Below are 12,804 nucleotides of genomic sequence, written 5' to 3' on the forward strand. Positions count from 1 at the left end.
TAGAATAGGTAGTGAATAGCTAGGTGAACACTGCCAAAATGTGCTCTGTGAACCAGTTCAAGGTCAGTTCAGATTAGTTTTTGTGTGTTCTGGTCTTCCATGAGATTAGAACTGAAGTTATGAGTGTCTAGAAATTTTTATATCAATCTGATAAAGTAATGTTATGTCACTTGTGTCAAATAATAAAAATAATTGAGGCATATATTTTATATACCTCCTCTTTATTTCACTTTTCAAGTAATTTATTTTCATTGTATTTACAAAAGTATTGATCTTTGATGGATTGGAAATAAAACATTAGTTATTTATCATTATTAATTTGCAAAGCACTGAGCTAGAATAATAACTAACATTATTGGTTCTTTACTAAGCAGGTTGTAGAGAATTTAACTTCTTATGATTAATTCACTGTTAGGTGATTGTTTAACTTAATCAGCTTTAAAAAAATAGTTGTTAATTACGTTATATTTTATGCTGGTCTAAATGATTTTAGGTTCTTTGATTTTCAAGTACTTTTATTTAAAGAGTTTGATGCATAAAGTAGGAAGAGAGAAGGACGACACATCTAACAAAATTAAAACTGGAAGGAATACAATACTTGGATGGTTTCCAATTCTGAGATTTTATGATCAGTGGCCAAATGTTCCTTACACAGTGTATATTATGTGGAATCATACCATATTATTTATATTTATTTGCCCCTGTTTCTCCTCCTGCTGCTGGTGTAGCACAGATTCTGAAAAGAGAATATTTGAGAAACTCTATTATTGCTTATCAAAGAAAACCTAGATATTTAGGATTAGAAGTCTACTAATTCCTGTTGATGTATGATAACTTTATCTTTCCCCTAATTTAGAGCCCCATTGTCTTTATTGTGTAATAGAGATAGTTTAAGAACAGTGTTTTAAAACAGCTGAAAATAAGATTAAAAAATAAACATATTTTGGATAACCCCTAGTTAGCATATTAAGTACTTCTTTTCATTTTATTATCATTTTAGATATGCACTAACCTAGTTTCCAGACTTATTTGAAAATGAAATTTAATATATTTATACCCACTAAAATAAGTGGAAAGACAGAAGTGAAGATATTGAATTATTTATTAGTAGATCATAAAGTAATTATTGAAAAAAATTTAAACAAAGGACTTCGTAGACAGTGACTCAACTCTTGCTCAGTCATATCTGGCCAGTAAAACCAGCACAAGAATGATTTAGGTTAAACAAGAATGTGCCACTGAAAAAATATGTTCTTGTGTAGATATTTGTAATTTACCATGTCTGAGTTTATAAAAAGAACTTTAGTAATATTAACTAGTGGTAAATATGTGTAACAGTGGTACTTGAAGACGCATTAAGTCTTATTATTTGGTGAAATGTAAAGCAGTGTGGTTCTAAGAACAAATGTATTTAATGATCATTTACTATTTAAGCTATTAGTTAAAATTTGAAAGTTGGCTGTGGAGTAGGATGAGGACAGCTTTTAGCTAATGTGAATTATAATTTGTATTTTTAATGATTGTTAAAAATAGCAATTCTTTGATTTATGTAATCATATTGATCTATACCACAGAAAAACTAAGGCTTTTGGATATCTCTGGGTGTTAGAAATATTTTTGGCATGGTGGAAGTAGAATTTCAGTTACATAAGAATTGTAAGTTGATTTTCTCTTATTACCTGGATTTGAATCATATTGATAAATACATAACTAGATATATTCTAGAACCAGTCAGTGCTTGTTGGGGAACGAATGGGGGAGGGTTTACTCAGCAGTATTCTCCTTTAGTTTGGTCATGAAATGAGGACTGCTTTATGTAAATTGTTCTTACTGGTGCCAGCTAGCTGTAACTGCAGTCTGGCTGTGCTAGGGCAGCAAATAATATGTGTCATGGATTTTCTGTTTGGAATGTGTAAGAATTCAGCCTTTTGGACTGAAAGAACAGAGTTGATGCTTTAGAATAAGAGTACTGAGACCTCCACAACTGACAATATGTGGAATTACGAGAAGCTATAAGCCTTTAAAGCTTATAGTTCTGCTTTTATAGCTTTATGCCTATTGATACTATTGGGTAATATGTGGGAGGTACTTAACTGCACACAGTTGCTGCAGTCCTAATAGTTGGCAGAATAGAAAGCAGTACAAAAGAATTCTGATTCTAGGCATCTTCACTTGCAACAGTCCTTTGGAAGATGTACTTTGTGTGTTCTGTGAGCTTCATTGGCATACTGTCTGACGTTTTTTGGCTTTTGTGGTTAATGGGATGTTTGCTGCACAAACTATACAACAGATGTGAACCACTGTTTGAAAGGAATTTTAATATGTAGCCAATCTACTGTATGCCTGTTTTTTTTTTTTTAATTTTTTATGAATATGAACCAAGCAAGGAATTTAGGCTCAAGAAGGCTGTTCTAGAAGTCTGCATTAGCTTTTAATGTTTATACAAATGAACTAAGTAGCAGTGGTTCACAGAAGAGGAAGCCCTTTTCACAGTATCAAGCTACCCACAGGTAAGAGATTAAGGTCCTTTCTTTGTGACCACCCCCACTTCCCACCCTTGACCCCTCAGGCCTTATGTCTATCTCTCTCTCACCTTTGGGAAGTTTTTCTGTTTGGTTTTAATTTTAATCATACCAAGGTTAGTAGATTGTTTAATATAAATTTCTCAGGAGATTTAGAATACCATATTTGGATTTGGTCTTTTAAAAAATGATTTTCACTTTTTATAATTTTCCTCAGGTTTGTATTGAAATGAACTAACGGGCTTCATATATGAACATTACTCATGCATACAATATGTTCATATTACATAGAAATCAGTTTTAGACCTCTTTTCATTATAGTCTTGTTACTGTGTTTTCAGTTGTAGTGACACCAACTGGTATACACAGAGAAATGACATTTTATGACCTTACTAACTATAAAGTTTTAGTGTAAATGTACCACTTTGAATTCATCATCAAAATCTGACTGCTTCTGTTTTCACAAATGGTTCATTGACATACATTAGACAGTGTGTATTTATGAACATAACATGGTCAAGTTTTCTAGTTCTACCTTTATCCTTTCCATTTCCACATACTTAAATTTATCACCATTTTAACAAAGTGAATTTAAGACTGAAACTAAAATGAATGTATTAGAAGTTTTATTTTAATATGTTTTAAGTTAGATGAAGGGTCGCAAGAAGCAATTATTATCATTTATTATATTATTTTTTGTATGCTTGAAAAATTGCATACAGAAAACCGTAATCTAATTTAAATAAAAATAAGGAACTATACAACATAAAGAATATATAACCATACTATAAAGGCATAAAGATTTATGTTTATAAAGAAATGCAAGTATGTGTGTCTGCTAATATCAGTATGGCCAATGATAAAATGTATTACTGATTGATATATTTGGGGCGATGAGGGTGAGTAGGTGACACAGCAATGGGTGATAATGAGGCTAGTTTAGAGAAGTAAGGGAGGAAAGGGATGGTATTAGGCAGTTGTTTGCTCTTTGCCTTCCTCTCTAGAAGTTGAACAGCAGGATCTTTCTGCAACCTAGAAGTGTTAGTTTTAGATGGGGCTTCGAGCTCTCTAGACTCTCTGAAAGGCCATTGGTCATTTATTACTACATAGTCGGGTACTTAAAAGCTAGAGGCCAGCTAGAGTGTGGATGAAAGCCACACACTCATGCATCAGGGGGACAACCTGTTTCTTTTTGTCTTTTGACAGTGTTGCTTAGGTTTTGTTTGTGGGTATGTGTTTCATCTCAGTAAACAGCTTCACTAGGATTAGAGAAATGGTTATAGTAGAAAGGTACCAATTTTGCTTTATGTGCTGCAGGTTATTGGATTGGGAGAAGGGCTTGCTTCTCTTGTGGAGAACACACATCTCTGAAACATTTGGGAAGTTTTGACACTTCTCTAGAGCAATTAATTGGGAAAATGTTAGATTAGGAGAATAGTCGAGGCCGACTGAGGGGGTTTTATTTATAGTTAAAGAGGCAAGGGAATTAGACCAAAACAGAGGAATTTATTGAATGCAGTTCAATAAATATTCAGTTGGGGGTCATAGCAAAGTACATGGAAGAGTATTTTCTATATAGACAAATAACCCTAAAGAGAAGCATGTAAGACAGTAATAAATGTCTTGAGGATAAAGATGTGTAATCTTTGAGACTATTGGAGTTGAGTGTGAATGATTCAAAAGTCTGGGATAAACTTTGAGTTTTTAGTTTTTGTGTTCCTCTTAGGTAACAAAATTTATTAGCAAACAATGTAGAATACTAAAATCTTGGAAGTGGAATAGACCTAAGCGATCAAGTAACATCACACTTCTCACAGGAATCTTCTGTTTATTATTTCTGACAAGTAATTATCTAGTCTCTGCTTCAACATTTCTAATGACAGGAGGGAGAGTCTCTAATTTCATAAGGCAATTCCTTTTTTGGGGGGGAGTCATCTGAACAAATCAACATTTGTTGATTTTGAGGTGGTATTGGCCTTTCATTTTTTTGTTTCTGTGCCCGTCTATTTGTCCGTCTGTCTGTCTGTCTGTCTGCCTGCCTACCTGCCCGTTTCTCTCTGTATTTCTTTTACATGATAGATCCAGTGCTATTTAAAGAAAGCCATTAGAATTCACCTGTGTTTTCTAGGCTAAATATCCTCTATTTTACCAACTACTCCTCATACAACACGTTGTTCTAGGTCATTCTTTGGCCTGATCATCCTGTTTTGTCCTACTGTTTTTTGAGTCCCTCTTTATCTGGGACACTCAGAAATAAATGTAATAGTAAAAAATGTCTCTCTTCCCTTAGTGTGCTTCGGGTCTGCAGTTTAACTTTGTTTTGACATTTCTGGCAGCCACCTAGCACTGATGAAATTTATTGATAAGTTGCATAAGTTCAAATCCCTCAGTATTTTTCACACATACCTTTGATAACCTTTAATATACCTGGATATTTGAACCATTGTTTCAATGTATTGTAGTGCTTTATATTTGTAGTTACATGTTTTCTTATAATTTCTTATATTGTTTATTATATTTTATTTTGATATTCCTTGATATATTTTCCACTTTTTAATAGTTTTTTTCAAATAACTGGCTGTTTTATGGATGGTTGCTGTTTAATTGAGTTTTCTCTCATAATTTTCTGTTTTTATTGTAATACCTTTCCTCCTTTACTAACATTTTTGAGTTTGTGGGTTTTTTTTATTAATATGTGCATTTAAGGCTGTCATTTCCTTAATGATTTCCTCCTTAATCCAAAAGAGTTTTTACTCTTTTAAATTTATAAGGAGATCCTTTTCCTCTCATTTCGTTGTTGCTCATCTAACTTTGTTATCTTATGGCCAGAGAATGTGGCCTTGTGTGATTTTTTTTTTTGTCTTTGAATTTATTAATATTTCCTTGTCACTGCATATGTGATCAATATTGTGTGTCAGATGTGTTCATGGAAAATGCATGTTCAGGTTTGATGGACATACAGTTCTATCTTTCTATTTTTTTAGCATGTTGATTAAGAAATGCATTGTTTATACTGCTTTCATTTTCTTCATCTGTAGATTGGTGTGTTTAGCCCTGATTGTGGATGTATTAATTTCTTCCTGACTTTTTTTAATCCTGTTTTTGCTTTATATGATTTGAAATGATACAATTTAGTAGATTGTACCTTTTATCTATAGGAAATATATTTTTTTTGTCCAATTACATGATTTTCTATTTGAATTCCTTTTTTCATGTTAAATAGTGTATTGTTTTTCTGTCCTTTAAATTTTTAACTTTTCTGTGCTATTTTGTTATGGGGTGTGTCTCTTGTTTTATAATGCATATCTGATATTTTTGTCACTTTACCCAGTTTGAAACCTGATACTTTTTTTAGGCTGACAATTTTATTTTTGCCCTACATTTCACAACCCATATATCTGTTAACTCCCATCTTATGGTTATCTGAGATTTTAATTCCAGAATATTTATTTTGAAGGTGATGGATCTTCAATTTCAGCCAGCCCATGAGTTTTACTTGTTTTTTGGAGCATTGATGTTTCCTTTTGGAGCATTCCTCCAATTTCTTAGGGTCTTTTGCTGTCTTGTATCTGTACTATATCTTTGTGTAATTATTTTAGCAAGGGTCTGTTTCTTCAGTCTTTGCTCAGAAATAACATCTTTATTTCTCTATCCTGTTGATTGCTAGTTTTTCTGGCAGTAGAATTCGAGGCTAAAAATAACTTTTCCCCTGAACTTTGAGGATATTCTCTTGTTTATTTTAGCATTCAGTATTGTTGATGACAAGTCTGATGTCAGTTTAATTCTTTTTACTTTGTGGTTAAATGATTTTTTTACTCTAAGTTATTCATATTTCTTCATTGGTTTTCTGAAATCTTAACCCAGTATGTCTAGGTGTTAGTTTTTTTTGCTTGTTTAATTTAGTCTGTTTTTGTAATTAGTAGCCCTGTTCTAGGGAAAAAGTATATATATATTTTTAAATTTAACTCTGAATTGGTTTTTCTTATTTTCTTTTCTTCTCAGTTCTTATTTTCCTAAAACTCATCTTCAGGGAAAATTGTTGCTTCTGGGTGTGTTCTCCATCTCTCTTAGCTTTTCTGTTTTCCTTTGTATAGTATTTTGAGAGAGCATTTGGTTTTGATTAACTGTGTCTCACTTCAGCTGTGTCCATGAAGCTCATGATTTGAATTTCTAATATTTAAAATTAATTTCCTTTTATATCAACTTGGGTACAGTACGCTTTCAGGATATTTAATGTACTATTTTGGAATGTTTTCTGTTCATTCTGGCAATTAACTAGTTTTTGCTTGTGGGGTTCGGCACCTATTTGTGATTATATTCATTTTTGTATCTGAGATTTACTGTTTTATTTTGCATCAGTGCCGAATCAAGTGATTGTGAGGGGTTGGGAAGTGATACTTGTACTTGCTGCTCATGGGAAATGCTGGGAATTTATCTTTTGGATATTAGCCTCCCTTCTCTGTCTCTTCTGGGGTTTAATGCCTGGGTGGGTCAACTAATCACATTTTTAAATGCCACTGCTGCCCTGGCTTATCATTAGCGTGGAAGAGATGGGGAAAAGTGGAGCTAGTTTAACCGCTAACATACAGTTTGCATGAATGTGTTTTCATTATGAAAATTGGAACTGGCACATCTACGTGAAACTCTGTATTTCTGTTCTCTTGTCTTTCTCCGTGTGAACTGCTATAAACTAGTTTGGCATTTATTCTTCCAGACTTTAAAATATCGCCTGCATTCCTATATAAATATTTAGAAATATGTTTTTTTGTGTTTTAACACAATGACATATAAAACCTGGAAAATATTGACTACTTACATACCTAAGTACTTTCTATTTTATTATCCCATTTAACCCCTGTAACATTTTTAGGAGGAGAGGCATCATTAACCATTTCAGTTTCATAGTTGAGGATACTGAGGAAAAGAGGGGATATATTATCTTGAACAGGTAACTTAGCTAGGAAACGATAGTACCAGTATTCAAAAAGGTATGTCTGGCTCCAGCTTTTGCAGCACGAAAGTACTAAGAATTCTGCAGCTGCTTTGTGGTACACTTTATATTCATGCCCATGAAAGAAATCTACCACATTCTTCTTAACCTTTTTGGTGTTCTTAGTGTGGATGCTCCACAGCATTTTTTTTAAACCTATTTTCTTAGTGATGGGTGTTATATTTGCTTGTATTTAAAAAAAATTTTTTTTAACGTTTATTTATTTTTGAGACCGAGAAAGACAGAGCATGAATGGAGGAGGGTCAGAGAGAGGGAGACACAGAATCTGAAGCAGGCTCCAGGCTCTGAGCTGTCAGCACAGAGCCCGACTCGGGGTTCGAACTCACGGACTGTGAGATCATGACCTGAGCTGAAGTCAGATGCTTAACCGACTGAGCCACCCATGCGCCCGTTTGTGTGTTCGTTTGTTTTGTTTTTTTTTTAATTTAAATTCTGTAAATTCCTTTACTTAAGGAATTTCACTTGTGATTCCTTCCACTGTCAGGCACCTAAGTTCCTCCAGTGTCTGAATTATCATCTTCAAATTGTCTTTTTAAAAAGAACTTTTTCGGGGCGCCTGGGTGGCGCAGTCGGTTAAGCGTCCGACTTCAGCCAGGTCACGATCTCGCGGTCCCTGATTTCGAGCCCCGCGTCAGGCTCTGGGCTGATGGCTCAGAGCCTGGAGCCTGTTTCGGATTCTGTGTCTCCCTCTCTCTCTGCCCCTCCCCCGTTCATGCTCTGTCTCTCTCTGTCCCAAAAATAAATAAACGTTTTAAAAAAAAATTAAAAAAAAAAATAAAAAGAACTTTTTGTTCTATGAACAGTTGTTGTTGTCATTTTTGTCTACAATTCTTTTGGTTGGGCTTCTTCCATCTCCCCCTGAATATGGACATACTTCAAAAATTCCCCACTTGTAATTTTTGGGATCCAGCTTCTTTAAGCAATTTTACTTTAGGGCCTCATTTAGGGTCAGAGTAGATGGATCTGCCTGGTTCTCCATTTCAGACACCCTCTAAACATGAATAAGTTCAAATCATGTTCACCCCTGAACTATCACACCCTAAAATTGTACAGATTATTAGGATACACCAATACTTTTAAACCCACACATTGTATTCTCAAATGAAAACACCTAAAAAAAGAAGGCATCTTTGTTTCAAGTCAACATTAATATTAGAATACTAATTCAGTATGGCTGAGATTTCCCTTCTATCATATGGTTTTAGTAATTCTGTAGTCCTGGAACCAACCTTCATGTTTATCAATACCCTCATTACTTTTATCTTTTTTAGGTATCACGTTCCTTCTTACCTGTATCAAAACTCATACTTGAACAATGAGTTCTGGATTGCAAGAGAGAATTTATTTTTGTCTAAGTCTAAATCTTTGTCCACAAACTAAACAAAAACAATTTGTATTTTTGCTATTTTGGTTCACTAGTAGGTATCATGATAACATTCCTTTTTAAAATATTTTAGTTTATCTTAAGATAGGTTTCTCAAAATATCTCTGATGTGTCAAAATGATGCACAGTTCTTGCCTGTTTGCCTTTAAAAATGGTTATGACAATGATGTTCTCTACCAGCCGTGTATTGAGACTACTCACTGCTGTATATTATTGCTAAATATAGTTGCCAATCAGATGTGTAAAAATGTGTTTTCTTTTGTTTAGTGTTTCTGTGATTATTAAGTTTAACTTTTTTCTTATGTTTGGTTTTTTATGTATTGCCTGTTTATGATTTTTAATTTTTATTTTGAATTGTCCTTTTTATTCAGTAATAGGTGTTCTTTTTTATTCTGGATACTAATTCCATATCTTTGTGCTTTTTAGTTTTCAAGTATTTCTCAGAATTTGTGGTTACTTGTAGTGCTTTCTGTGCCTTTGAAAATTTTTGTGATTTTGTATCTAGTTTGTTTGCTATTGTACTGATATGCTCAACTGCTATTTTTTTTTCTTCAAAATTTTAAAATTTACATTCTAGTTAGCTGACATACAGTGCAATAGTGGTTTCAGGAGTAGAATTCAGTGGTTCATCACTTACTCAACTGCTATTTTGATCCATTTTCAACCATTTATTTCAAAGTCTATTCATTTCCCTGTTAATTTCTGATGTTGTCTCTATCAGATATTTTATTGCTTGTGTCTGTCTTCTAGATAATTTATTGCACTCACCTTTTAATACTTACGATAATAATTACTGCTTTGTCATATGCTCTCACATCTGAGAAGGCAAGCATCATTTTTTCTTTTGACTTTCAGTTTTTTTCCTGTTTTGCCTTTTTTTTTGCAGATTAATTTCACAAGGTTGTTGTGCTATAAAAGTAACTAGATGGCATTTTAGCTAGAATTACTTCTAGTAAGTTTTATCCAGGAATAATTGATATTTTTCTACAAGTCTTATATCCAGTGTACCTCTAATATTTCATGTATTTTCTACCTCTGTGGATTTTTTCACATATGTCATTGTTTCTGGATACCTTTTTCTTGTGATTCTGAAATAAATGTTTTCTTCATTGTATCTTCTGTGTGTTCTTACTAACTTTGGTGTGATTTCTAGAACAGTATTAAGTGTGTTATCACACTTTGTTTTTGCCTTGAATGGAAATACCTGTGGTGTTTTACCGCTAAATATAAAGTTTCAAGTAGCCTTTATGAATGTAAGGAGCAGTCTTTATGTCCTTAATTTTTATTTTTATCAGTGAATGGGTGTTGAAACATATTAAGTGACATTTCATTATCTGTTGAAAAATGATAGTTAATTTTTGTAGCCATTTTGGGTTGTGAATAAATTTTTAAATATGCTTAATTTTTTAATTATTAGAGGTGCTTAAAATTGGAAAACCGTGAAGTTTGGGGCAATAAAAATTATCTCTTAGCAGTTAACCAGGCATATGAGGATAAAAGAATTTGATGAAATAGTATAGTTTCTTATCTCCTGGCCTTAAAGACCCAACATAGAAAGTCTCAGTCATGTCCCATAGACTGTTCTTCTAGTTTCTCCAAGGAATGTTCTTTACACAATATATTTATTTATTAGGTCATTTGTTACACCATCAAGAGTGACATGGCTAATCATATTTCTTCTGTTCTCTAGTAGAATAACTTCAGAGTCTTTGTTTCAACATGAGAAAGATTAAAAAAAAATTGAGGAGAGAATTATAGTAAATATTTGGAAATGCCAAAATGAAGTTCCTGATCTGAGTTTGTGAATCTTTTAAAAGAGCTTTGTGATTTACTCTATTTATTATTGTATTTCTTTGGAAATTTTCTTTCTTTTTCTTTCCTTTTCTTCTTCATTTTGTAAATTCTGGAGGCTCTAGGCTCTGATAAATATTTTCATATGGCAGAGGGCCAGATTTCAATAGCTCTGAACTCAGTATGTTCCTGTTGCTTAGCAACTACTTGTGAAGTCTTGTGGATGTAACTGAATTATAAATAGGGTTATGAGCAGAAGTGCAATTGCAATTGAAATTGTAAAGAAAGGCATACTCTTTCTGTTTCCCAGCTGAAATTTGAGTGATTCTTTATGCAGAGTCAGTTTTTAGAAATCTGGTTTATAAAAATTAGGAGTACTAACCCTATCAGGAAGACTTAATAAGGGCTGTGTAGAGGTCTTGTTTATAATGACACATTTGAAATCATGTTTTTGATTATTAAGAATAAACAGTCTGTTTTGGAGAGATGACAGTTAATGGAAAGTAGAGAACTTTTAGTTTTCATGGGCATTCATGTAGAAAGATGTCCATGCATTATATTACTGCCTGTATATCTCTTCCACATTTATATTAGAATCTACATGCAGTAACACTTTAATCCATGCTATGTTTTTGTACTTTTTAAAATCACATTGTTCTTTAGAGTATTTTAAAATCGTCCTATAATAGTGACCACTTAGGCATTTGATAAAGATTGAATACATGAAAAAAAACCAATGTATTTTTATTTTTTCTCAGCAGAACAGTGCATTTTGGAGTGCAATTTATCACAATTTTATTTAAGAATCAAAACTTAAAGGAATCTGGGGCACCTGGGTGGCTCAGTTGGTTAAGCCTCTGACTTGGGCTCAGGTCATGATCTATTGGTTTATTGGGTTTGAGCCCCGCATTGGGCTCTGTGCTGACAGCTCAGAGCCTGGAGCCTGCTTTGAATTCTGATTCTGTGTCTCCCTCTCTCTCTGCCCCTCCTCCCGCTCCCGCTCTGTCTCTCCCTCTCTCTTGAAAATAAACATTAAAAAAAAAAAAAAAAACCTTAAAGGATCTTTTCAGGTCTCCTAATTTAATTTCTATTTATTCTAGATAGAAAACTTTAGAACTAAAGATTTTATTAAATGATATACCTAAGCCAATAGCCCCCTGCATATCTGCATTGTGTTTTTCTGCATCAGTCTCTTAATTGATGCATATCGACCAGCTCTTTTTTTTGCACTCATATTTCATTAGTTTGCACAAAATTTAATTGTATTCTATAGCTTATAATAAAAACATACAGCAGAATACAGTAACAAGCACAACCAATATGAACGGGTTTAGATGAGAGCAGAATAACATAAGATCTCAGTGTATTTGTGGTTACCAGTCAGTATGTTTATTGAATGGGTAGAGAACATTGGTTCATTTATTATGATGGTTAGAAAGAGAGTGGTTAAGAGAGTTTCCGAAGTATAGTGTTATTTGGTCAGATCTCTGCCGATGTTTTTTAGGTTTGAAATGATGAAACACAGTGATAATTCATGGCTTCAGATGAAGGAACTGTTGATAGGAACTGTTGATTAGGAACTGTTGATAATAGCTTCTGACAGCCTAACCTGTGAAAGGAAGCTTCTTAGGAATATTTGCCAGAAACAAGTAGATTGTATTTTTATGCATTACTAATGAGAAAAATTTTAGAATGGGAATGTAATTTTTCTTTGCTCCCTAGGGGTGTTGGCCCATTCTGACTTGTATGCCCGGGAGAGATCTTGCCATCAAAAGCATAACTTTTTTCTGAAGTTTTAACTGAAGAACAATCAATTTATGAAGATACAGATTTGCTATTTTTCCAATCAGATGAAAAAGTTGTGGTAAATATAATTTTAATTAGATCTGCAAGGAGGGATAACATACCAACAATGTTGCTTTGCTATAGAAAAGGAAAAATAATACATACAAAGAAGAATTTGAGTTTGCTCCAGGATATGAAAGAAGATTAGGGTCTTTCCTTTAGTTATGTTTGTTATTAAAGCAACACTTTTGTACACATAGGCGAGGGCCCCAGAACATCTGGCTCTCAGCTGACATTTTAAACTCCTGTGA

The 12,804-nt window shown here is 33.4% G+C and overlaps 1 protein-coding gene and 1 non-coding gene across 5 annotated transcripts in view; one reads left to right on the top strand and one right to left on the bottom strand.

Annotated features, from left to right (window-relative positions):
• The window catches only part of ATF7IP (activating transcription factor 7 interacting protein), a 122,500-nt gene that overhangs the window by 22,864 nt on the left and 86,832 nt on the right, over positions 1-12,804 (top strand). The window contains exon 1 of one of the 4 annotated variants that reach the window (XM_027035612.2): positions 1,083-2,510. The exons of the other annotated variants lie outside the window; for them this stretch is intronic. The gene's annotated coding sequence lies outside the window, so the exon portion shown is untranslated. Of the gene's footprint in view, positions 1-1,082; positions 2,511-12,804 lie in introns of those variants that run through there. 4 annotated transcript variants of the gene reach the window in all.
• Positions 8,809-8,926, bottom strand: LOC113593125 (small nucleolar RNA SNORA40). Its single transcript, XR_003413185.1, has one exon. It is a non-coding gene; the product is annotated as a small nucleolar RNA SNORA40 (small nucleolar RNA).

Source organism: Acinonyx jubatus, chromosome B4 (genome assembly GCF_027475565.1).
Source record: "Acinonyx jubatus isolate Ajub_Pintada_27869175 chromosome B4, VMU_Ajub_asm_v1.0, whole genome shotgun sequence".
Lineage (NCBI taxonomy): Eukaryota > Metazoa > Chordata > Mammalia > Carnivora > Felidae > Acinonyx > Acinonyx jubatus.